Source organism: Lissotriton helveticus, chromosome 12, assembly GCF_964261635.1.
Source record: "Lissotriton helveticus chromosome 12, aLisHel1.1, whole genome shotgun sequence".
NCBI lineage: Eukaryota > Metazoa > Chordata > Amphibia > Caudata > Salamandridae > Lissotriton > Lissotriton helveticus.
In genome coordinates, this window is record NC_136073.1 from 74,912,328 (window position 1) to 74,936,826 (window position 24,499).

General features: G+C 36.2%; 1 protein-coding gene and 21 non-coding genes across 27 annotated transcripts in view; 1 reads left to right on the plus strand and 21 right to left on the minus strand.

Annotated features, from left to right (window-relative positions):
- The window catches only part of LOC144798677 (T-complex protein 1 subunit theta-like), a 338,982-nt gene that overhangs the window by 202,091 nt on the left and 112,392 nt on the right, over positions 1-24,499 (plus strand). Inside the window, exon 1 of one of the 6 annotated variants that reach the window (XM_078669664.1) lies at positions 8,789-8,859. The exons of 4 other annotated variants lie outside the window; for them this stretch is intronic. The gene's annotated coding sequence lies outside the window, so the exon portion shown is untranslated. Of the gene's footprint in view, positions 1-8,788; positions 8,860-18,025; positions 18,151-24,499 lie in introns of those variants that run through there. One more of the 6 variants, XM_078669660.1, reaches the window with a different exon arrangement.
- On the minus strand, positions 4,312-4,384 carry TRNAT-CGU (transfer RNA threonine (anticodon CGU)). Its single transcript has one exon. It is a non-coding gene; the product is annotated as a tRNA-Thr (tRNA).
- On the minus strand, positions 5,645-5,717 carry TRNAT-CGU (transfer RNA threonine (anticodon CGU)). Its single transcript has one exon. It is a non-coding gene; the product is annotated as a tRNA-Thr (tRNA).
- Positions 6,979-7,051, minus strand: TRNAT-CGU (transfer RNA threonine (anticodon CGU)). The gene has a single exon. It is a non-coding gene; the product is annotated as a tRNA-Thr (tRNA).
- TRNAN-AUU (transfer RNA asparagine (anticodon AUU)) lies at positions 7,470-7,543 on the minus strand. The gene has a single exon. It is a non-coding gene; the product is annotated as a tRNA-Asn (tRNA).
- On the minus strand, positions 8,292-8,364 carry TRNAT-CGU (transfer RNA threonine (anticodon CGU)). Its single transcript has one exon. It is a non-coding gene; the product is annotated as a tRNA-Thr (tRNA).
- TRNAS-ACU (transfer RNA serine (anticodon ACU)) lies at positions 8,801-8,874 on the minus strand. The gene has a single exon. It is a non-coding gene; the product is annotated as a tRNA-Ser (tRNA).
- On the minus strand, positions 9,625-9,697 carry TRNAT-CGU (transfer RNA threonine (anticodon CGU)). Its single transcript has one exon. It is a non-coding gene; the product is annotated as a tRNA-Thr (tRNA).
- Positions 10,116-10,189, minus strand: TRNAT-AGU (transfer RNA threonine (anticodon AGU)). Its single transcript has one exon. It is a non-coding gene; the product is annotated as a tRNA-Thr (tRNA).
- Positions 10,938-11,010, minus strand: TRNAT-CGU (transfer RNA threonine (anticodon CGU)). Its single transcript has one exon. It is a non-coding gene; the product is annotated as a tRNA-Thr (tRNA).
- On the minus strand, positions 11,446-11,520 carry TRNAS-ACU (transfer RNA serine (anticodon ACU)). The gene has a single exon. It is a non-coding gene; the product is annotated as a tRNA-Ser (tRNA).
- TRNAT-AGU (transfer RNA threonine (anticodon AGU)) lies at positions 12,768-12,841 on the minus strand. Its single transcript has one exon. It is a non-coding gene; the product is annotated as a tRNA-Thr (tRNA).
- TRNAT-AGU (transfer RNA threonine (anticodon AGU)) lies at positions 14,098-14,171 on the minus strand. Its single transcript has one exon. It is a non-coding gene; the product is annotated as a tRNA-Thr (tRNA).
- TRNAT-CGU (transfer RNA threonine (anticodon CGU)) lies at positions 14,921-14,993 on the minus strand. The gene has a single exon. It is a non-coding gene; the product is annotated as a tRNA-Thr (tRNA).
- On the minus strand, positions 16,760-16,833 carry TRNAT-AGU (transfer RNA threonine (anticodon AGU)). Its single transcript has one exon. It is a non-coding gene; the product is annotated as a tRNA-Thr (tRNA).
- Positions 17,583-17,655, minus strand: TRNAT-CGU (transfer RNA threonine (anticodon CGU)). Its single transcript has one exon. It is a non-coding gene; the product is annotated as a tRNA-Thr (tRNA).
- Positions 18,914-18,986, minus strand: TRNAT-CGU (transfer RNA threonine (anticodon CGU)). Its single transcript has one exon. It is a non-coding gene; the product is annotated as a tRNA-Thr (tRNA).
- TRNAT-CGU (transfer RNA threonine (anticodon CGU)) lies at positions 20,245-20,317 on the minus strand. Its single transcript has one exon. It is a non-coding gene; the product is annotated as a tRNA-Thr (tRNA).
- On the minus strand, positions 21,578-21,650 carry TRNAT-CGU (transfer RNA threonine (anticodon CGU)). Its single transcript has one exon. It is a non-coding gene; the product is annotated as a tRNA-Thr (tRNA).
- TRNAS-ACU (transfer RNA serine (anticodon ACU)) lies at positions 22,087-22,160 on the minus strand. Its single transcript has one exon. It is a non-coding gene; the product is annotated as a tRNA-Ser (tRNA).
- TRNAT-CGU (transfer RNA threonine (anticodon CGU)) lies at positions 22,933-23,005 on the minus strand. The gene has a single exon. It is a non-coding gene; the product is annotated as a tRNA-Thr (tRNA).
- On the minus strand, positions 23,443-23,516 carry TRNAT-AGU (transfer RNA threonine (anticodon AGU)). Its single transcript has one exon. It is a non-coding gene; the product is annotated as a tRNA-Thr (tRNA).

Here is a 24,499-nt window from a genome sequence, read left to right on the forward strand (position 1 = left end):
TGGATGGCTGTGCTCTTTTGGTGGGCGCAGCCACTGAGGCCAAGAGGGTGCATTGGATGTGGAACTTATGCTCCAGGGGAGGGACGGGCTCCTGCTGAGGGGGGCTTTGGCGCCGTAAGCTACAGTTGGGTCCAGGGTGGTCTCATGGGTAGTATAGGGTGATGTTTGAAAAGGGGGGGGGGGTTTGTGGCTTCGTGACGCAGTTTCTCTGAGGGTGGGGGGGCACTCGAGCCAGGGGTTGGAATGGAAGGGGAGGCCTACGGCAGCGAATAAAGGGTCAGGAGAGCTACGCGAAGGGTACCCAGGGACGAGGTACCAGGGAGACAGACTGCAGACGTCCAGGCATGGCTGGTGCAGCTTTGCTGCACCGGAGTGAGGGCTTTTTTAAGCGGGGTGAACTGCGGGATATGGTAGGCGTGTGAGTTAGGGTATGTGCGGGAAAGGTTGAGAAGGTATGACACAGGGAGCCGGCACACAGTGCTAGTGTCGTAAAGATACTGACAATCTGTTATACTTCAAGGGTTAGTGGAACTGGGAGTAGGGTGGTGAAAAACCCTGGAGACAGGATGCTATGTTCAATGTGGAGCGGCAGACAAGGGGAAGGTGGCGGTGGAGACAAGCTCTTTAGTGACTGGCGTGTTTGAGTTGGTAGCAGTTTTCGGGGGAGAGGAGAGCGGGTGTCGAAGGATCAGGGGGAAGTAGGGAGAGGGCATGAGACAGCAGTGATTGGTGGCAAGAGAGGGAAGGCCTACGGCTGGAGGAATTTGTTTTTTTCCAAATTTGGAAGGTAGAATGTCAGTTATGCTGGTCATTATAGGTCTCATGCGAAGGCTGGACGTTGGACTGGGGGCGGTCACAGTGGTGGTGTCTGGAGGGCCCTTTGTGGGGGGAGGAGGTTGAAGGCTGATGACGATGGGAGTACAGCAAGGTGTTCTGTGATGATCGGTACTGGACTAGGGATTTTATCGGATGGATTTGGAACGATTGCCCAACACTGTTCAACGTCTACATGGCCCCCCTCACACAAGTGGCACGACCTCAACATCATCTCCTACGCCGACGACACCCAGGTCATCCGCTCCCTCACAAAGGACCCGCACACCGCCAAAACCAACCTCCACGAGGGAATGAAGGCCGTCGCCGACTGGATGAGGAACAGCTGTCTGAAGCTGAATTCGGACAAGACAGAGGTACTCATCCTCGGACCCACCCCCTTAGCCTGGGATGACTCCTGGTGGCCGACCACACTGGGAACAGCACCGACACCCACCGACCATTCACGCAACCTTGGATTCATCCTCTACTCCTCCCTCTCCATGTCTTAACAGGTCACCGCCGTCTCCTCCTCCTGCTACAACACCCTCCGCATGCTCAGAAGGATCTACATGTGGATCCCAACCGAAACAAGAAGAACGGTGAAATAGGCCCTCGCCAGCAGCAGACTGGACTATGACAACGCATTCTACGCAGGAATCCCATCCAAACACCTACGATGACTACAGTGCATCCAAAACGCCTCCGCCCGACTGATCGTCAACGTCCCCCGCCACAGCCACATCACCCCCGACCTGAGAGACCTACACCGGCTCCCCATCGACAAGAGGATCACCTTCAAGCTCCTCACCCAAGCACACAAAGCACTCCACAACGCCGGACCAGCCTACCTGAACAGCAGACTCAGCTTCTACACCCCCACCCGCCAGCTCCGCTCCACCAGCCTCGCTCCGCCAGCCTCGCCGCTGTCCCCCACATCCAACGAACAACCTTCGGTGGCAGATCCTTCTCCTACCACACCGCCAAGACCTGTAACACCCTCCCTACCCACCTACGGCAGACCCAAGACCTACTCGCCTTCAGAAGACACCTCAAGACCTGGCTCTTCGAGCAGTAGCGGCACCCCCTCCCCTCAGCGCCTTGAGACCCTCACGGGTAAGTAGCGCACTTTACAAGTACTCCGATTGATTGATTGATTGATTGATTTACACGAGACGCAGGTTTGGGTGGTGGATGGTCGTTCTCCGCGAAGGGAGGCACCATCCATGGTCAAGGATTGGCCCGACACAATTTTACTTGTTACTCGGGTGCAGGTACAGGTGGTGGAAGGTCGTTCACCGCGATGGTGGCACCTGTCACAGACAAGGATTGGCCCAAATTGTTACTTGTTTACACGGGAGGCTATTAAAGGTGGTGAATGGTCGTTCACCGCAATGGGTCCACCTTTCCCGGACGAGCATTGGCCCGAAAGTGTTACTTGTTTACACGAGGCGCAGGCCCCATTGGTGGATGGTCGTTCACCGCGATGGGGGGCATTTTTTCTGAAGAGAATTGGCCCGTAAATGTTAATGGTTGTACGGGACGCACGTTAAAGTGGTGATGGTCATCCACTGGGTTGCCACAGAGTGTGGAAGCGTTAGGTCCACAGGAAGTGGGGGAACACGTGGTACTGCGTAGGTTTGGCACCTTTCGCGACCAACGATGGTCCCAACAATAGTAATTTATTCAGGACACAAGTTTGGGTGGTGGATTGGTGGTCCACTGGGTGCCACAAGGTCGACTGACAGGAGGCGAAAGGTGCCCAGGAACTGGGGGAGTGGGGCAGGGAACCGCCCTGCGGGGGTTTCCCTGGTTGGTGGTACTTTGGAGGGGTGGTGAGTCACATAGGGGCAGATCCGTCCCTCGGGGGGAGAACGATAAACGGGTGACTAAAAGTGGGGCGCGGGAGGCAATGAAGGAAATTCAACAGAGGATGCTTGGAGGGCAAGTGAAGGTGAGAATGTGGAGAAGAAGGAGGTCACCAAGTGAATGGGGAAGAGTCAAGCAGGTGAGATGATTTTGAGAAGGTTGAATGAAGAATAAGTCGGTATGGGATGGGAAAAGTATATTTATTGCATTTATGTACTGTTTTAATAAAGTCTAAATACATGAATTTATTAACGAGCTGAGCCACAGCACCCCCTTGAGTCTTAATTTTGAGACACTTTTCTTTATGGTGTTCAAGAGAATATTGCTTTTTCACTTTCATATTCTTTTTTAAGTTCACACAGTTCTCTACTCAAACACTTTAGATGAAGACGCTTCACTTATTCAAAAACACCTCTCTAATTTAAAGTTTACCCTATCCATAGAATTTTAAAATATACCTTGCTGAAGAATGGATTAGTTGAATAGAGTGATCATTCAGCTCTATCTTGTTCTTTGTCATTTTCTTTTCCCTATTTCAGTCAATGCATTCCTACAAAAATCTGTACAATTCTTTTTCATGAATGCATTAATATTGCTCAGAAGTAGGTAGAAATGTAATCTACATCTTTCTCATAGATATTTCTTTTTCCTATAACAGTATTCATGCTTTAAGGTTTAACATACTTGGGTGTTTATGAGATTTAAGATGATCTGTTCAACAGTAAGGAGTATCAGACTTTTATATTTTACTTGTTTCAGAATAAGACCTAATGAATATGATTTGTTATATAACAATGAGTAAAGCAAGGCGCTGCTGAGAGTTGAACTCAGGATCTCCTGTTTACTAGACAGGCACTTTAAGCAGCTATGCCACAGAACACCCTTGAATCTTAATTTTGAAACACTTTTCTTTATGGTGTACAAGAGTAGGACTGGGCTGTAAATTTGGTTCCGTGCCCGGAATTTGTGGAATTTAGGTAATTTCGCGTTACAGAGAGAATAAGAAATTGCCCAAAAGCCTGCGTCCGCAATTTTGCGAAATTTTTTGCTTGTTCGCGTTCTCAAATGCGTGTTCGTGAGATATTTTACCCCTAGCACGCAAACAGCGATTGCGACCAGTAAAAAAGCATCGTGAACAAGCAATTCCGAGTGTTCGCGGAATTTCTGCGTGTTTGCGGAGATTTGTTACCATGTCACGGAGATTTGCATAAAGCGATTATGCAAATTCCGCCCACCCCTATTCAAGAGAATATTGCTTTTTCACTTTCATATTCTTTTCTAAGTTCAAACACTTCTCTACTCAAACACTTTAGATAAAGACGCTTCACTTATTCAAAAACACATCTCTAATTTAAAGTTTACCCTATTCATAGAATTTTAAAATATACCTTGCTGAAGAATGGATTAGTTGAATTCACCAATAGAGTGATCATTCAGCTCTTTCTTGTTCTTTGTCATTTTTTTCCCTATTTCAGTCAATGCATTCCTCCAAAAATGTTCATAATACCAAGTATTTTATTTCATTTTTAGATAATTTATTCTAAAGTTCATAGAACTAGACGTTTACTCGTAAATTGTATTCAACACTTGTTTGTAGAAAATCATTCCTAAAGCATGGAGAAAACAGTTAGGTGCTGCTGAGATTTGAACTCAGGATTTCCTCCTTACGAGACAGGCGCTTTAACCACTAAGCCACAGCACCAATGTTAATAGTTAAAAATGCATAAATAATTTATTGTTGATGATAACAACTTCATTTCCTGCTATAAATTCTTCCTGATATGTATTGTAATCTTAAACACGAAAAGATAATCAATCACTAAACAAGTATTAATATGTTTTAATAAACATGTACTCTTATAAAACCCAATTTCATTTCTTGAATACTTTACAATTCTTTTTTATGAATGCATTAATATTGCTCAAAAGTAGGTAGAAATGTATTCTACATCTTTCTCATAGATATGTCTTTTTTCATTTTGCTATAACAGTATTCATGCTATAAGGTTGAACATACTTGGGTTTTTATAGGGTTTAAGATTATCTGTTCAACAGTAAGATGAATCAGGCTTTTATATTTTACTTGTTTCAGAATAAGACCTAATGAATATGATTTGTTATATAACAAAGAGAAAAGCAAGGCACTGCTGAGAGTTGAACTCAGGACTTCCTGTTTACTAGACAGGCACTTTAACCAGCAAAGCCACAGCACCCCCTTGAATTGTAACTTTGAAACACTTTTCTTTATGGTGTTCAAGAGTAGGACTGGGCTGTAAATTTGGTTCCGTGCACGGAATTTGCGGAATTTAGGTAATTTCGCCTTACAGAGAGAACAAGAAATTGCCCAAAAGCCTGCGTCCGCAACTTTGCGAAATGTTTTGCTTGTTCGCGTTCTCAAATGCGTGTTCGTGAGATATTTTTCCCCTAGCACGCAAACAGCGATTGCGACCAGTAAAAAAGCATCGCAAACAAGCAATTCCGAGTGTTCGCGGAATTTCTGCGTGTTCGCGGAGATTTGTTACCATTTCGCGGAGATTTGCAAAAAACGAATATGCAAATTCCGCCCTCCCCTATTCAAGAAAATATTCCTTTTTCACTTTCATATTCTTTTCTAAGTTCACACACTTCTCTACTCAAACACTTTAAATGAAGACCCTTCACTTACTCAAAAACACATCTCTAATTTAAAGTTTACCCTATTCATAGAATTTTAAAATATACCTTGCTGAAGAATGGATTAGTTGAATTCACCAATAGAGTGATCATTCAGCTCTTTCTTGTTCTTTGTCATTTTTTTCCCTATTTCAGTCAATGCATTCCTCCAAAAATGTTCATAATACCAAGTATTTTATTTCATTTTAAGATAACTTATTCTAAAGTTCATAGAACCAGACGTTTATTTGTAAATTGTATTCAACACTTGTTTGATGAAAATTATTCCTAAAGCATGGAGAAAACAGTTAGGTGCTGCTGAGATTTGAACTCAGGATTTCCTCCTTACGAGACAGGCGCTTTAACCACTAAGCCACAGCACCAATGTTAATAGTTAAAAATGCATAAATAATTTATTGTTGATGATAACAACTTCATTTCCTGCTATAAATTCTTCCTGATATGTATTGTAATCTTAAACACGAAAAGATAATCAATCACTAAACAAGTATTAATATGTTTTAATAAACATGTACTCTTATAAAACTCAATTTCATTTCTTTAATACTTTACAAATCTTTTTCATGAATGCATTAATATTGCTCAAAAGTAGTTAGAAATGTAATCTACATCTTTCTCATAGATATTTATTTTTTCATTGTGCTATAACAGTATTCATGCTATAAGGTTGAACATACTTGGGTTTTATAAGGTTTAAGATTATCTGTTCAACAGTAAGATGAATCAGGCTTTTATATTTTACTTGTTTCAGAATAAGACCTAATGAATATGATTTGTTATATAACAATGAGAAAATCAAGGTACTGCTGAGAGTTGAACTCAGGATCTCCTGTTTAGTAGATAGGCACTTTAACCAGGTGAGCCACAGCACCCCCTTGAATCTTAGTTTTGAAACACTTTTCTGTATGGTGTTCTAGAGTAGGACTTGGCTGTAAATTTGGTTCCCTGCACGGAATTTGCTGAATTTAGGTAATTTCGCGTTACAGAGAGAACAAGAAATTGCCCAAAAGCCCGCGTCCGCAACTTTGCTAAATTTTTTGCTTGTTCGCGTTCTCAAATGCGTGTTCGTGAGATATGTTTCCCCTAGCACGCAAGCAGCGATTGCGACCAGTAAAAAAGCATCGCAAACAAGCAATTCCGAGTGTTCGCGGAATTTCTGCGTGTTTGCGGAGATTTGTTACCATTTCGCGGAGATTTGCAAAAAACGATTATGCAAATTCCGCCCACCCTTCTTCAAGAGAATATTGCTTTTTCACTTTCATATTCTTTTCTAAGTTCACACACTTCTCTACTCAAACACTTTAGATGAAGCCGCTTCACTTATTCAAAAACACATCTCTAATTTAAAGTTTACCCTTTTCATAGAATTTTAAAATATACCTTGCTGAAGAATGGATTAGTTGAATTCACCAATAGAGTGTTCATTCAGCTCTTTCTTGTATTATTGTCATTTTTTTTCCCTATTTCAGTCAATGCATTCCTCCAAAAATGTTCATAATACCAAGTATTTTATTTAGTTTTAAGATAACTTATTCTAAAGTTCATAGAACCAGATGTTTATTCGTAAATTGTATTCAACACTTGTTTGATGAAAATTATTCCTAAAGCATGGAGAAAACAGTTAGGTGTTGCTGAGATTTGAACTCTGGATTTCCCGTTTACGAGACAGGCGCTTTAACCACTAAGCCACAACACCAATGTTTATAGTTAAAAATGCATGAATAATTTATTGTTGATGATAACAACTTCATTTCCTGCTATAAATTCTTCCTGATATGTATTGTAATCTTAAACACGAAAAGATAATCAATCACTAAACAAGTAATAATATTTTTTAATAAACATGTACTCTTATAAAACCCAATTTCATTTCTTGAATACTTTACAATTCTTTTTCATGAATGCATTAATATTGCTCAAAAGTAGGTAGAAATGTATTCTACATCTTTCTCATAGATATGTCTTTTCATTTTGCTATAAGGTTGAACACACTTGGGTTTTTATAAGGTTTAAGATGATCTGTTCAACAGTAAGATGAATCTGATTTTTATATTTTGCTTGTTTCAGAATAAGACCTAATGAATATGATTTGTTATATAAGAATGAGAAAAGCAAGGCACTGCTGAGAATTGAACTCAGGATCTCCTGTTTAATAGACAGGCGCTCTAACCAGCTAAGCCACAGCACCCCCTTGAACCTTAGCTTTAAAACACTTTTCTGTATGGTGTTCAAGAGTAGGACTTGGCTGTAAATTTGGTTCCGTGCACGGAATTTGTTGAATTTAGGTAATTTCTTTTTACAGAGAGAACAAGAAATTGCCCAAAAGCCTGCGTCCGCAACTTTGCGAAATATTTTGCTTGTTCGCGTTCTCAAATGCGTGTTGTGAGATATGTTTCCCCTAGCACGCAAGCAGCGATTGCGACCAGTAAAAAAGCATCGCAAACAAGCAATTCCGAGTGTACGTGGAATTTCTACGTGTTTGCGGAGATTTGTTACCATTTCGCGGAGATTTGCAAAAAACTATTATGCAAATTCCGCCCTCCCCTATTCAAGAAAATATTCCTTTTTCACTTTCATATTCTTTTCTAAGTTCACACACTTCTCTACTCAAACACTTTAAATGAAGACCCTTCACTTACTCAAAAACACATCTCTAATTTAAAGTTTACCCTATTCATAGAATTTTAAAATATACCTTGCTGAAGAATGGATTAGTTGAATTCACCAATAGAGTGATCATTCAGCTCTTTCTTGTTCTTTGTCATTTTTTTCCCTATTTCAGTCAATGCATTCCTCCAAAAATGTTCATAATACCAAGTATTTTATTTCATTTTAAGATAACTTATTCTAAAGTTCATAGAACCAGACGTTTATTTGTAAATTGTATTCAACACTTGTTTGATGAAAATTATTCCTAAAGCATGGAGAAAACAGTTAGGTGCTGCTGAGATTTGAACTCAGGATTTCCTCCTTACGAGACAGGCGCTTTAACCACTAAGCCACAGCACCAATGTTAATAGTTAAAAATGCATAAATAATTTATTGTTGATGATAACAACTTCATTTCCTGCTATAAATTCTTCCTGATATGTATTGTAATCTTAAACACGAAAAGATAATCAATCACTAAACAAGTATTAATATGTTTTAATAAACATGTACTCTTATAAAACTCAATTTCATTTCTTTAATACTTTACAAATCTTTTTCATGAATGCATTAATATTGCTCAAAAGTAGTTAGAAATGTAATCTACATCTTTCTCATAGATATTTATTTTTTCATTTTGCTATAACAGTATTCATGCTATAAGGTTGAACATACTTGGGTTTTATAAGGTTTAAGATTATCTGTTCAACAGTAAGATGAATCAGGCTTTTATATTTTACTTGTTTCAGAATAAGACCTAATGAATATGATTTGTTATATAACAATGAGAAAATCAAGGCACTGCTGAGAGTTGAACTCAGGATCTCCTGTTTAGTAGACAGGCACTTTAACCAGGTGAGCCACAGCACCCCCTTGAATCTTAGTTTTGAAACACTTTTCTGTATGGTGTTCAAGAGTAGGACTTGGCTGTAAATTTGGTTCCCTGCACGGAATTTGCTGAATTTAGGTAATTTCGCGTTACAGAGAGAACAAGAAATTGCCCAAAAGCCCGCGTCCGCAACTTTGCTAAATTTTTTGCTTGTTCGCGTTCTCAAATGCGTGTTCGTGAGATATGTTTCCCCTAGCACGCAAGCAGCGATTGCGACCAGTAAAAAAGCATCGCAAACAAGCAATTCCGAGTGTTCGCGGAATTTCTGCGTGTTTGCGGAGATTTGTTACCATTTCGCGGAGATTTGCAAAAAACGATTATGCAAATTCCGCCCACCCTTCTTCAAGAGAATATTGCTTTTTCACTTTCATATTCTTTTCTAAGTTCACACACTTCTCTACTCAAACACTTTGATGAAGCCGCTTCACTTATTCAAAAACACATCTCTAATTTAAAGTTTACCCTTTTCATAGAATTTTAAAATATACCTTGCTGAAGAATGGATTAGTTGAATTCACCAATAGAGTGTTCATTCAGCTCTTTCTTGTTCTATTGTCATTTTTTTTCCCTATTTCAGTCAATGCATTCCTCCAAAAATGTTCATAATACCAAGTATTTTATTTCGTTTTAAGATAACTTATTCTAAAGTTCATAGAACCAGATGTTTATTCGTAAATTGTATTCAACACTTGTTTGATGAAAATTATTCCTAAAGCATGGAGAAAACAGTTAGGTGTTGCTGAGATTTGAACTCTGGATTTCCCGTTTACGAGACAGGCGCTTTAACCACTAAGCCACAACACCAATGTTTATAGTTAAAAATGCATGAATAATTTATTGTTGATGATAACAACTTCATTTCCTGCTATAAATTCTTCCTGATATGTATTGTAATCTTAAACACGAAAAGATAATCAATCACTAAACAAGTAATACAAATTTTTAATAAACATGTACTCTTATAAAACCCAATTTCATTTCTTGAATACTTTACAATTCTTTTTCATGAATGCATTAATATTGCTCAAAAGTAGGTAGAAATGTATTCTACATCTTTCTCATAGATATGTCTTTTCATTTTGCTATAAGGTTGAACACACTTGGGTTTTTATAAGGTTTAAGATGATCTGTTCAACAGTAAGATGAATCAGATTTTTATATTTTGCTTGTTTCAGAATAAGACCTAATGAATATGATTTGTTATATAAGAATGAGAAAAGCAAGGCACTGCTGAGAATTGAACTCAGGATCTCCTGTTTACTAGACAGGCGCTCTAACCAGCTAAGCCACAGCACCCCCTTGAACCTTAGCTTTGAAACACTTTTCTGTATGGTGTTCAAGAGTAGGACTTGGCTGTAAATTTGGTTCCGTGCACGGAATTTGTTGAATTTAGGTAATTTCTTTTTACAGAGAGAACAAGAAATTGCCCAAAAGCCTGCGTCCGCAACTTTGCGAAATTTTTTGCTTGTTCGCGTTCTCAAATGCGTGTTGTGAGATATGTTTCCCCTAGCACGCAAGCAGCGATTGCGACCAGTAAAAAAGCATCGCAAACAAGCAATTCCGAGTGTACGTGGAATTTCTACGTGTTTGCGGAGATTTGTTACCATTTCGCGGAGATTTGCAAAAAACTATTATGCAAATTCCGCCCACCCCTATTCAAGAGAATATTGCTTTTTTACTTTCATATTCTTTTCTAAGTTCACACACTTCTCTACTCAAACACTTTAGATGAAGCCGCTTCACTTATTCAAAAACACATTTCTAATTTAAAGTTTACCCTATTCATAGAATTTTAAAATATACCTTGCTGAAGAATGGATTAGTTGAATTCACCAATAGAGTGATCATTCCGCTCTTTCTTGTTCTTTGTCATTTTTTTGCCTATTTCAGTCAATGCATTCCTCCAAAAATGTTCATAATACCAAGTATTTTATTTCATTTTAAGATAACTTATTCTAAAGTTCATAGAACCAGACGTTTATTCGTAAATTGTATTCAACACTTGTTTGTTGAAAATTATTCCTAAAGCATGGAGAAAACAGTTAGGTGCTGCTGAGATTTGAACTCTGGATTTCCTGTTTACGAGACAGGCGCTATAACCACTAAGCCACAGCACCAATGTTTATGGTTAAAAATGCATGAATAATTTATTGTTGATGATAACAACTTCATTTCCTGCTATAAATTCTTCCTGATATGTATTGTAATCTTAAACACGAAAAGATAATCAATCACTAAACAAGTATTATTATGTTTTAATAAATATGTACTCTTATAAAACCCAATTTCATTTCTTGAATACTTTACAATTCTTTTTCATGAATGCATTAATATTGCTCAAAAGTAGGTAGAAATGTAATCTACTCTTTCTCATAGATTTGTCTTTTTTCATTTTGCTATAACAGTATTTATGCTATAAGGCTGAACATATTTGGGTTTTTATAAGGTTTAAGATGATCTGTTCAACAGTAAGATGAATCAGACTTTTAAATTTTACTTGTTTCAGAATAAGACCTAATGAATATAATATGTTATATAACAATGAGAAAAGAAAGGCCTGCTGAGAGTTGAACTCAGGATCTCCTGTTTAGTAGACAGGCACTTTAACCAGCTGAGCCACAGCACCCCCTTGAATCTTAGTTTTGAAACACTTTTCTGTATGGTGTTCAAGAGTAGGACTTGGCTGTAAATTTGGTTCCGTGCACGGAATTTGCTGAATTTAGGTAATTTCGCGTTACAGAGAGAACAAGAAATTGCCCAAAAGCCCGCGTCCGCAACTTTGCAAAATTTTTTGCTTGTTCGCGTTCTCAAATGCGTGTTCGTGAGATATGTTTCCCCTAGCACGCAAGCAGCGATTGCGACCAGTAAAAAAGCATCGCAAACAAGCAATTCCGAGTGTTCGCGGAATTTCTGCGTGTTTGCGGAGATTTGTTACCATTTCGCGGAGATTTGCAAAAAACGATTATGCAAATTCCGCCCACCCCTCTTCAAGAGAATATTGCTTTTTCACTTTCATATTCTTTTCTAAGTTCACACACTTCTCTACTCAAACACTTTAGATGAAGCCGCTTCACTTATTCAAAAACACATCTCTAATTTAAAGTTGACCCTTTTCATAGAATTTTAAAATATACCTTGCTGAAGAATGGATTAGTTGAATTCACCAATAGAGTGATCATTCAGCTCTTTCGTCATTTTTTTCCCTATTTCAGTCAATGCATTCCTCCAAAAATGTTCATAATACCAAGTATTTTATTTCATTTTAAGATAACTTATTCTAAAGTTCATAGAACCAGATGTTTATTCGTAAATTGTATTCAACACTTGTTTGATGAAAATTATTCCTAAAGCATGGAGAAAACAGTTAGGTGCTGCTGAGATTTGAACTCTGGATTTCCCGTTTACAAGACAGGCGCTTTAACCACTAAGCCACAACACCAATGTTTATAGTTAAAAATGCATTAATAATTTATTGTTGATGATAACAACTTCATTTCCTGCTATAAATTCTTCCTGATATGTATTGTAATCTTAAACACGAAAAGATAATCAATCACTAAACAAGTAATAATATTTTTTAATAAACATGTACTCTTATAAAACCCAATTTCATTTCTTGAATACTTTACAATTCTTTTTCATGAATGCATTAATATTGCTCAAAAGTAGGTAGAAATGTATTCTACATCTTTCTCATTGATATGCCTTTTCATTTTGCTATAACAGTATTCATGCTATAAGGTTGAACACACTTGGGTTTTTATAAGGTTTAAGATGATCTGTTCAACAGTAAGATGAATCATATTTTTATATTTTGCTTGTTTCAGAATAAGACCTAATGAATATGATTTGTTATATAAGAATGAGAAAAGCAAGGCACTGCTGAGAATTGAACTCAGGATCTCCTATTTACTAGACAGGCGCTCTAACCAGCTAAGCCACAGCACCCCCTTGAACCTTAGTTTTGAAACACTTTTCTGTATGGTGTTCAAGAGTAGGACTTGGCTGTAAATTTGGTTCCGTGCACGGAATTTGTTGAATTTAGGTAATTTCTTTTTACAGCGAGAACAAGAAATTGCCCAAAAGCCTGCGTCCGCAACTTTGCGAAATATTTTGCTTGTTCGCGTTCTCAAATGCGTGTTCGTGAGATATGTTTCCCCTAGCACGCAAGCAGCGATTGCGACCTGTAAAAAAGCATCGCAAACAAGCAATTCCGAGTGTTCGTGGAATTTCTGCGTGTTTGCGGAGATTTGTTACCATTTCGCGGAGATTTGCAAAAAACGATTATGCAAATTCCGCCCACCCCTATTCAAGAGAATATTGCTTTTTCACTTTCATATTCTTTTCTAAGTTCACACACTTCTCTACTCAAACACTTTAGATGAAGACCCTTCACTTACTCAAAAACACATCTCTAATTTAAAGTTTACCCTATTCATAGAATTTTAAAATATACCTTGCTGAAGAATGGATTAGTTGAATTCACCAATAGAGTGATCATTCAGCTCTTTCTTGTTCTTTGTCATTTTTTTCCCTATTTCAGTCAATGCATTCCTCCAAAAATGTTCATAATACCAAGTATTTTATTTCATTTTAAGATAACTTATTCTAAAGTTCATCGAACCAGATGTTTATTCGTAAATTGTATTCAACACTTGTTTGATGAAAATATTCCTAAAGCATGGAGAAAACAGTTAGGTGCTGCTGAGATTTGAACTCCGGATTTCCCGTTTACAAGACAGGCGCTTTAACCACTAAGCCACAACACCAATGTTTATAGTTAAAAATGCATTAATAATTTATTGTTGATCATAACAACTTCATTTCCTGCTATAAATTCTTCCTGATATGTATTGTAATCTTAAACACGAAAAGATAATCAATCACTAAACAAGTAATAATATTTTTTAATAAACATGTACTCTTATAAAACCCAATTTCATTTCTTGAATACTTTAAAATTATTTTTCATGAATGCATTAATATTGCTCAAAAGTAGGTAGAAATGTATTCTACATCTTTCTCATAGATATGTCTTTTCATTTTGCTATAAGAGTATTCATGCTATAAGGTTGAACACACTTGAGTTTTTATAAGGTTTAAGATGATCTGTTCAACAGTAAGATGAATCAGATTTTTATATTTTGCTTGTTTCAGAATAAGACCTAATGAATATGATTTGTTATATAAGAATGAGAAAAGCAAGGTACTGCTGAGAATTGAACTCAGGATCTCCTGTTTACTAGACAGGCGCTCTAACCAGCTAAGCCACAGCACCCCCTTGAACCTTAGTTTTGAAACACTTTCCTGTATGGTGTTCAAGAGTAGGACTTGGCTGTAAATTTGGTTCCGTGCACGGAATTTGTTGAATTTAGGTAATTTCTTTTTACAGAGAGAACAAGAAATTGCCCAAAAGCCTGCGTCCGCAACTTTGCGAAATATTTTGCTTGTTCGCGTTCTCAAATGCGTGTTCGTGAGATATGTTTCCCCTAGCACGCAAGCAGCGATTGCGACCAGTAAAAAAGCATCGCAAACAAGCAATTCCGAGTGTTCGTGGAATTTCTGCGTGTTTGCGGAGATTTGTTACCATTTCGCGGAGATTTGCAAAAAACGAATATGCAAATTCCGCCCACCCCTATTCAAGAGAATATTGCTTTTTCACTTTCATATTCTTTTCTAAGTTCACACACTTCTCTACTCAAACACTTTAGATGAAGACCCTTCACTTACTCAAAAACACATCTCTAATTTAAAGTTTACCCTATTCATAGAATTTTAAAATATACCTTGCTGAAGAATGGATTAGTTGAATTCACCAATAGAGTGATCATTCAGCTCTTTCTTGTTCTTTGTCATTTTTTTCCCTATTTCAGTCAATGCATTCCTCCAAAAATGTTCATAATACCAAGTATTTTATTTCATTTTAAGATAACTTATTGTAAAGTTCATAGAACCAGACGTTTATTTGTAAATTGTATTCAACACTTGTTTGATGAAAATTATTCCTAAAGCATGGAGAAAACAGTTAGGTGCTGCTGAGATTTGAACTCAGTATTTCCTGCTTACGAGGCAGGCGCTTTAACCACTAAGCCACAGCACCAATGTTAATAGTTAAAAATGCATAAATAATTTATTGTTGATGATAACAACTTCATTTCCTGCTATAAATTCTTCCTGATATGTATTGTAATCTTAAACACGAAAAGATAATCAATCACTAAACAAGTATTAATATGTTTTAATAAACATGTACTCTTATAAAACTCAATTTCATTTCTTTAATACTTTACAAATATTTTTCATGAATGCATTAATATTGCTTAAAAGTAGTTAGAAATGTAATCTACATCTTTCTCATAGATATTTATTTTTTCATTTTGCTATAACAGTATTCATGCTATAAGGTTGAACATACTTGGGTTTTATAAGGTTTAAGATTATCTGTTCAACAGTAAGATGAATCAGGCTTTTATATTTTACTTGTTTCAGAATAAGACCTAATGAATATGATTTGTTATATAACAATGAGAAAAGCAAGGCACTGCTGAGAGTTGAACTCAGGATCTCCTGTTTAGTGAACAGGCACTTTAACCAGGTGAGCCACAGCACCCCCTTGAATCTTAGTTTTGAAACACTTTTCTGTATGGTGTTCAAGAGTAGGACTTGGCTGTAAATTTGGTTCCGTGCACGGAATTTGTTGAATTTAGGTAATTTCTTTTTACAGAGAGAACAAGAAATTGCCCAAAAGCCTGCGTCCGCAACTTTGCGAAATATTTTGCTTGTTCGCGTTCTCAAATGCGTGTTCGTGAGATATGTTTCCCCTAGCACGCAAGCAGCGATTGCAACCAGTAAAAAAGCATCGCAAACAAGCAATTCCGAGTGTTCGTGGAATTTCTGCGTGTTTGCGGAGATTTGTTACCATTTCGCGGAGATTTACAAAAAACGATTATGCAAATTCCGCCCACCCCTATTCAAGAGAATATTGCTTTTTCACTTTCATATTCTTTTCTAAGTTCACACACTTCTCTACTCAAACACTTTAGATGAAGACCCTTCACTTACTCAAAAACACATCTCTAATTTAAAGTTTACCCTATTCATAGAATTTTAAAATATACCTTGCTGAAGAATGGATTAGTTGAATTCACCAATAGAGTGATCATTCAGCTCTTTCTTGTTCTTTGTCATTTTTTTCCCTATTTCAGTCAATGCATTCCTCCAAAAATGTTCATAATACCAAGTATTTTATTTCATTTTAAGATAACTTATTCTAAAGTTCATCGAACCAGATGTTTATTCGTAAATTGTATTCAACACTTGTTTGATGAAAATATTCCTAAAGCATGGAGAAAACAGTTAGGTGCTGCTGAGATTTGAACTCCGGATTTCCCGTTTACAAGACAGGCGCTTTAACCACTAAGCCACAACACCAATGTTTATAGTTAAAAATGCATTAATAATTTATTGTTGATCATAACAACTTCATTTCCTGCTATAAATTCTTCCTGATATGTATTGTAATCTTAAACACGAAAAGATAATCAATCACTAAACAAGTAATAATATTTTTTAATAAACATGTACTCTTATAAAACCCAATTTCATTTCTTGAATACTTTAAAATTATTTTTCATGAATGCATTAATATTGCTCAAAAGTAGGTAGAAATGTATTCTACATCTTTCTCATAGATATGTCTTTTCATTTTGCTATAAGAGTATTCATGCTATAAGGTTGAACACACTTGAGTTTTTATAAGGTTTAAGATGATCTGTTCAACAGTAAGATGAATCAGATTTTTATATTTTGCTTGTTTCAGAATAAGACCTAATGAATATGATTTGTTATATAAGAATGAGAAAAGCAAGGTACTGCTGAGAATTGAACTCAGGATCTCCTGTTTACTAGACAGGCGCTCTAACCAGCTAAGCCACAGCACCCCCTTGAACCTTAGTTTTGAAACACTTTCCTGTATGGTGTTCAAGAGTAGGACTTGGCTGTAAATTTGGTTCCGTGCACGGAATTTGTTGAATTTAGGTAATTTCTTTTTACAGAGAGAACAAGAAATTGCCCAAAAGCCTGCGTCCGCAACTTTGCGAAATATTTTGCTTGTTCGCGTTCTCAAATGCGTGTTCGTGAGATATGTTTCCCCTAGCACGCAAGCAGCGATTGCGACCAGTAAAAAAGCATCGCAAACAAGCAATTCCGAGTGTTCGTGGAATTTCTGCGTGTTTGCGGAGATTTGTTACCATTTCGCGGAGATTTGCAAAAAACGAATATGCAAATTCCGCCCACCCCTATTCAAGAGAATATTGCTTTTTCACTTTCATATTCTTTTCTAAGTTCACACACTTCTCTACTCAAACACTTTAGATGAAGACCCTTCACTTACTCAAAAACACATCTCTAATTTAAAGTTTACCCTATTCATAGAATTTTAAAATATACCTTGCTGAAGAATGGATTAGTTGAATTCACCAATAGAGTGATCATTCAGCTCTTTCTTGTTCTTTGTCATTTTTTTCCCTATTTCAGTCAATGCATTCCTCCAAAAATGTTCATAATACCAAGTATTTTATTTCATTTTAAGATAACTTATTGTAAAGTTCATAGAACCAGACGTTTATTTGTAAATTGTATTCAACACTTGTTTGATGAAAATTATTCCTAAAGCATGGAGAAAACAGTTAGGTGCTGCTGAGATTTGAACTCAGTATTTCCTGCTTACGAGGCAGGCGCTTTAACCACTAAGCCACAGCACCAATGTTAATAGTTAAAAATGCATAAATAATTTATTGTTGATGATAACAACTTCATTTCCTGCTATAAATTCTTCCTGATATGTATTGTAATCTTAAACACGAAAAGATAATCAATCACTAAACAAGTATTAATATGTTTTAATAAACATGTACTCTTATAAAACTCAATTTCATTTCTTTAATACTTTACAAATATTTTTCATGAATGCATTAATATTGCTCAAAAGTAGTTAGAAATGTAATCTACATCTTTCTCATAGATATTTATTTTTTCATTTTGCTATAACAGTATTCATGCTATAAGGTTGAACATACTTGGGTTTTATAAGGTTTAAGATTATCTGTTCAACAGTAAGATGAATCAGGCTTTTATATTTTACTTGTTTCAGAATAAGACCTAATGAATATGATTTGTTATATAACAATGAGAAAAGCAAGGCACTGCTGAGAGTTGAACTCAGGATCTCCTGTTTAGTGAACAGGCACTTTAACCAGGTGAGCCACAGCACCCCCTTGAATCTTAGTTTTGAAACACTTTTCTGTATGTGTTCAAGAGTAGGACTTGGCTGTAAATTTGGTTCCGTGCACGGAATTTGTTGAATTTAGGTAATTTCTTTTTACAGAGAGAACAAGAAATTGCCCAAAAGCCTGCGTCCGCAACTTTGCGAAATATTTTGCTTGTTCGCGTTCTCAAATGCGTGTTCGTGAGATATGTTTCCCCTAGCACGCAAGCAGCGATTGCAACCAGTAAAAAAGCATCGCAAACAAGCAATTCCGAGTGTTCGTGGAATTTCTGCGTGTTTGCGGAGATTTGTTACCATTTCGCGGAGATTTACAAAAAACGATTATGCAAATTCCGCCCACCCCTATTCAAGAGAATATTGCTTTTTCACTTTCATATTCTTTTCTAAGTTCACACACTTCTCTACTCAAACACTTTAGATGAAGCCGCTTCACTTATTCAAAAACACATCTCTAATTTTAAGTTTACCCTATTCATAGAATTTTAAAATATACCTTGCTGAAGAATGGATTAGTTGAATTCACCAATAGAGTGATCATTCAGCTCTTTCTTGTTCTTTGTCATTTTTTTCCCTATTTCAGTCAATGCATTCCTCCAAAAATGTTCATAATACCAAGTATTTTATTTCATTTTAAGATAACTTATTCTAAAGTTCATAGAACCAGACGTTTATTCGTAAATTGTATTCAACACTTGTTTGTTGAAAATTATTCCTAAAGCATGGAGAAAACAGTTAGGTGCTGCTGAGATTTAAACTCTGGATTTCCTGTTTACGAGACAGGCGCTTTAACCACTAAGCCACAGCACCAATGTTTATAGTTAAAAATGCATGAATAATTTATTGTTGATGATAACAACTTCATTTCCTGCTATAAATTCTTCCTGATATGTATTGTAATCTTAAACACAAAATGATAATCAATCACTAAACAAGTATTATTATGTTTTAATAAATATGTACTCTTATAAAACCCAATTTCATTTCTTGAATACTTTACAATTCTTTTTCATGAATGCATTAATATTACTCAAAAGTAGGTAGAAATGTAATCTACTCTTTCTCAAAGATTTGTCTTTTTTCATTTTGCTATAACAGTATTTATGCTATAAGGCTGAACATATTTGGGTTTTTATAAGGTTTAAGATGATCTGTTCAACAGTAAGATGAATCAGACTTTTAAATTTTACTTGTTTCAGAATAAGACCTTATGAATATGATATGTTATATAACAATGAGAAAAGAAAGGCCTGCTGAGAGTTGAACTCAGGATCTCCTGTTTACTAGACAAGTGCTTTAACCAGCTAAGCCAAAGTACCTCCTTGAATCTTAATTTTGAAACACTTTTCTTTATGGTGTTCAAGAGTAGGCCTGGGCTGTAAATTTGGTTCCGTGCACGGAATTTGCGGAATTTAGGTAATTTCGCGTTACAGAGAGAACAAGAAATTACCCAAAAGCCTGCGTCCGCAATTTTGCGAAATTTTTTGCTTGTTTGCGTTCTCAAATACGTGTTCGTGAGATATTTTACCCCTAGCACGCAAACAGCGATTGCGACCAGTAAAAAAGCATTGTGAACAAGCAATTCCGAGTGTTCGCGGAATTTCTGCGTGTTCGCGGAGATTTGTTACCATTTCACGGAGATTTGCATAAAGCGATTATGCAAATTCCGCCCACCCCTATTCAAGAGAATATTGCTTTTTCACTTTCATATTCTTTTCTAAGTTCAAACACTTCTCTACTCAAACACTTTAGATGAAGACGCTTCACTTATTCAAAAACACATCTCTAATTTAAAGTTTACCCTATTCATAGAATTTTTAAATATACCTTGATGAAGAATGGATTAGTTGAATTCACCAATAGAGTGATCATTCAGCTCTTTCTTGTTCTTTGTCAATTTTTTCCCTATTTCAGTCAATGCATTCCTCCAAAAATTTTCATAATACCAAGTATTTTATTTCATATTTAGATAATTTATTGTAAAGTTCATAGAACTAGACGTTTACTCGTAAATTGTATTCAACACTTGTTTGTAGAAAATCATTCCTAAAGCATGGAGAAAACAGTTAGGTGCTGCTGAGATTTGAACTCAGGATTTCCTGTTTACGAGACAGGTGCTTTAACCACTAAGCCACAGCACCAACGTTAATAGTAAAAAAAGCATAAATAATTTATTGTTGATGATAAAAATGTCATTTCCTGCTATAAATTCTTCTTGATATGTATTGTAATCTTAAACACGAAAAGATAATCAATCACTAAACAAGTAATAATATGTTTTAATAAACATGTACTCTTATAAAACCCAATTTCATTTCTTGAATACTTTACAATTCTTTTTTATGAATGCATTAATATTGCTCAAAAGTAGGTAGAAATGTATTCTACATCTTTCTCATAGATATGTCTTTTTTCATTTTGCTATAACAGTATTCATGCTATAAGGTTGAACATACTTGGGTTTTTATAGGGTTCAAGATTATCTGTTCAACAGTAAGATGAATCAGGCTTTTATATTTTACTTGTTTCAGAATAAGACCTAATGAATATGATTTGTTATATAACAAAGAGAAAAGCAAGGCACTGCTGAGAGTTGAACTCAGGACCTCCTGTTTACTAGACAGGCACTTTAACCAGCAAAGCCACAGGACCCCCTCGAATTGTAACTTTGAAACACTTTTCTTTATGGTGTTCAAGAGTAGGACTGGGCTGTAAATTTGGTTCCGTGCACGGAATTTGCGGAATTTAGGTAATTTCGCCTTACAGAGAGAACAAGAAATTGCCCAAAAGCCTGCGTCCGCAACTTTGCGGAATGTTTTGCTTGTTCGCGTTCCCAAATGTGTGTTCGTGAGATATTTTTCCCCTAGCACGCAAACAGCGATTGCGACCAGTAAAAAAGCATCGCAAACAAGCAATTCCGAGTGTTCGCGGAATTTCTGCGTGTTCGCGGAGATTTGTTACCATTTCGCGGAGATTTGCAAAAAACGAATATGCAAATTCCGCCCACCCCTATTCAAGAAAATATTGCTTTTTCACTTTCATATTCTTTTCTAAGTTCACACACTTCTCTACTCAAACACTTTAAATGAAGACCCTTCACTTACTCAAAAACACATCTCTAATTTAAAGTTTACCCTATTCATAGAATTTTAAAATATACCTTGCTGAAGAATGGATTAGTTGAATTCACCAATAGAGTGATCATTCAGCTCTTTCTTGTTCTTTGTCATTTTTTTCCCTATTTCAGTCAATGCATTCCTCCAAAAATGTTCATAATACCAAGTATTTTATTTCATTTTAAGATAACTTTTTCTAAAGTTCATAGAACCAGACGTTTATTTGTAAATTGTATTCAACACCTGTTTGATGAAAATTATTCCTAAAGCATGGAGAAAACAGTTAGGTGCTGCTGAGATTTGAACTCAGGATTTCCTGCTTACGAGACAGGCGCTTTAACCACTAAGCCACAGCACCAATGTTAATAGTTAAAAATGCATAAATAATTTATTGTTGATGATAACAACTTCATTTCCTGCTATAAATTCTTCCTGATATGTATTGTAATCTTAAACACGAAAAGATAATCAATCACTAAACAAGTATTAATATGTTTTAATAAACATGTACTCTTATAAAACTCAATTTCATTTCTTTAATACTTTACAAATCTTTTTCATGAATGCATTAATATTGCTCAAAAGTAGTTAGAAATGTAATCTACATCTTTCTCATAGATATTTATTTTTTCATTTTGCTATAACAGTATTCATGCTATAAGGTTGAACATACTTGGGTTTTATAAGGTTTAAGATTATCTGTTCAACAGTAAGATGAATCAGGCTTTTATATTTTACTTGTTTCAGAATAAGACCTAATGAATATGATTTGTTATATAACAATGAGAAAAGCAAGGCACTGCTGAGAGTTGAACTCAGGATCTCCTGTTTAGTAGACAGGCACTTTAACCAGCTGAGCCACAGCACCCTAACCAGCTGAGCCACAGCACCCCCTTGAATCTTAGTTTTGAAACACTTTTCTGTATGGTGTTCAAGAGTAGGACTTGGCTGTAAATTTGGTTCCGTGCACGGAATTTGCTGAATTTAGGTAATTTCGCGTTACAGAGAGAACAAGAAATTGCCCAAAAGCCCGCGTCCGCAACTTTGCGAAATTTTTTGCTTGTTCGCGTTCTCAAATGCGTGTTCGTGAGATATGTTTCCCCTAGCACGCAAGCAGCGATTGCGACCAGTAAAAAAGCATCGCAAACAAGCAATTCCGAGTGTTCGCGGAATTTCTGCGTGTTCGCGAAGATTTGTTACCATTTCGCGGAGATTTGCATAAAGCGATTATGCAAATTCCGCCGACCACTATTCAAGAGAATATTGCTTTTTCACTTTCATATTCTTTTCTAAGTTCACACACTTCTCTACTCAAACACTTTACATGAAGCCGCTTCACTTATTCAAAAACACATCTCTAATTTAAAGTTTACCCTATTCATAGAATTTTAAAATATACCTTGCTGAAGAGTGGATTAGTTGAATTCACCAATAGAGTGATCATTCAGCTCTTTCTTGTTCATTGTCATTTTGTTCCCTATTTCAGTCAATGCATTCCTCCAAAAATGTTCATAATACCAAGTATTTTATTTCAATTTTAGATAATTTATTCTAAAGTTCATAGAACTAGACGTTTATTTGTAAATTGTATTCAACACTTGTTTGATGAAAATTATTCCTAAAGCATGGAGAAAACAGTTAGGTGCTGCTGAGATTTGAACTCAGGATTTCCTGTTTACGAGACAGGTGCTATAACCACTAAGCCACAGCACCAACGTTAACAGCAAAAAATGCATAAATAATTTATTGTTGATGATAAAAATATCATTTCCTGCTATAAATTCTTCTTGATATGTATTGTCATCTTAAACACGAAAAGATAATCAATCACTAAACAAGTAATAATATGTTTTAATAAACATGCACTCTTATAAAACCCAATTTCGTTTCTTGAATACTTTACAATTCTTTTTCATGAATGCATTAATATTGCTCAAAAGTAGGTAGAAATGTATTCTACATCTTTCTTATAGATTTGTTTTTTTTCATTTTGCTATAACATTATTTATGCTATAAGGCTGAACATACTTGGGTGTTTATAAGGTTTAAGATGATCTGTTCAACAGTAAGATGAATCAGCCTTTTAAATTTTAGTTGTTTCAGAATAAGACCTACTGAATATGATTTGTTATATAACAATGAGAAAAGCAAGGTACTGCTGAGGGTTGAACTCAGGATCTCCTGTTTACTAGACAGGCGCTTTAACCAGCTAAGCCACAGTACCCCCTTGAATCTTAATTTTGAAACACTTTTCTTTATGGTGTTCAAGAGTAGGCCTAGGCTGTAAATTTGGTTCCGTGCACGGAATTTGCGGATTTTAGGTAATTTCGCGTTACAGAGAGAACAAGAAATTGCCCAAAAGCCTGCGTCCGCAATTTTGCGAAATTTTTTGCTTGTTCGCGTTCTCAAATGCGTCTTTGTGGGATATTTTACCCCTAGCACGCAAACAGCGATTGCGACCAGTAAAAAAGTATCGTGAACAAGCAATTCCGAGTGTTAGCGGAATTTCTGCGTGTTCGCGGAGATTTGTTACCATTTCACGGATATTTGCATAAAGCGATTATGCAAATTCCGCCCACCCTTATTCAAGAGAATATTGCTTTTTCACTTTCATATTCTTTTCTAAGTTCAAACACTTCTCTACTCAAACACTTTAGATGAAGACGCTTCACTTATTGAAAAACACATCTCTAATTTAAAGTTTACCTGATTCATAGAATTGTAAAATATACCTTGCTGAAGAATGGATTAGTTGAATTCACCAATAGATTGATCATCCAGCTCTTTCTTGTTCTTTTGTCATTTTTTTCCCTATTTCAGTCAATGCATTCCTCCAAAAATGTTCATAATACCAAGTATTTTATTTCATTTTAAGATAACTTATTCTAAAGTTCATAGAACCAGATGTTTATTCGTAAATTGTATTCAACACTTGTTTGATGAAAATTATTCCTAAAGCATGGAGAAAACAGTTAGGTGCTGCTGAGATTTGAACTCTGGATTTCCTCCTTACGAGACAGGCGCTTTAACCACTAAGCCACAACACCAATGTTTATAGTTAAAAATGCATTAATAATTTATTGTTGATGATAACAACTTCATTTCCTGCTATAAATTCTTCCTGATATGTATTGTAATCTTAAACACAAAAAGATAATCAATCACTAAACAAGTAATAATATTTTTTAATAAACATGTACTCTTATA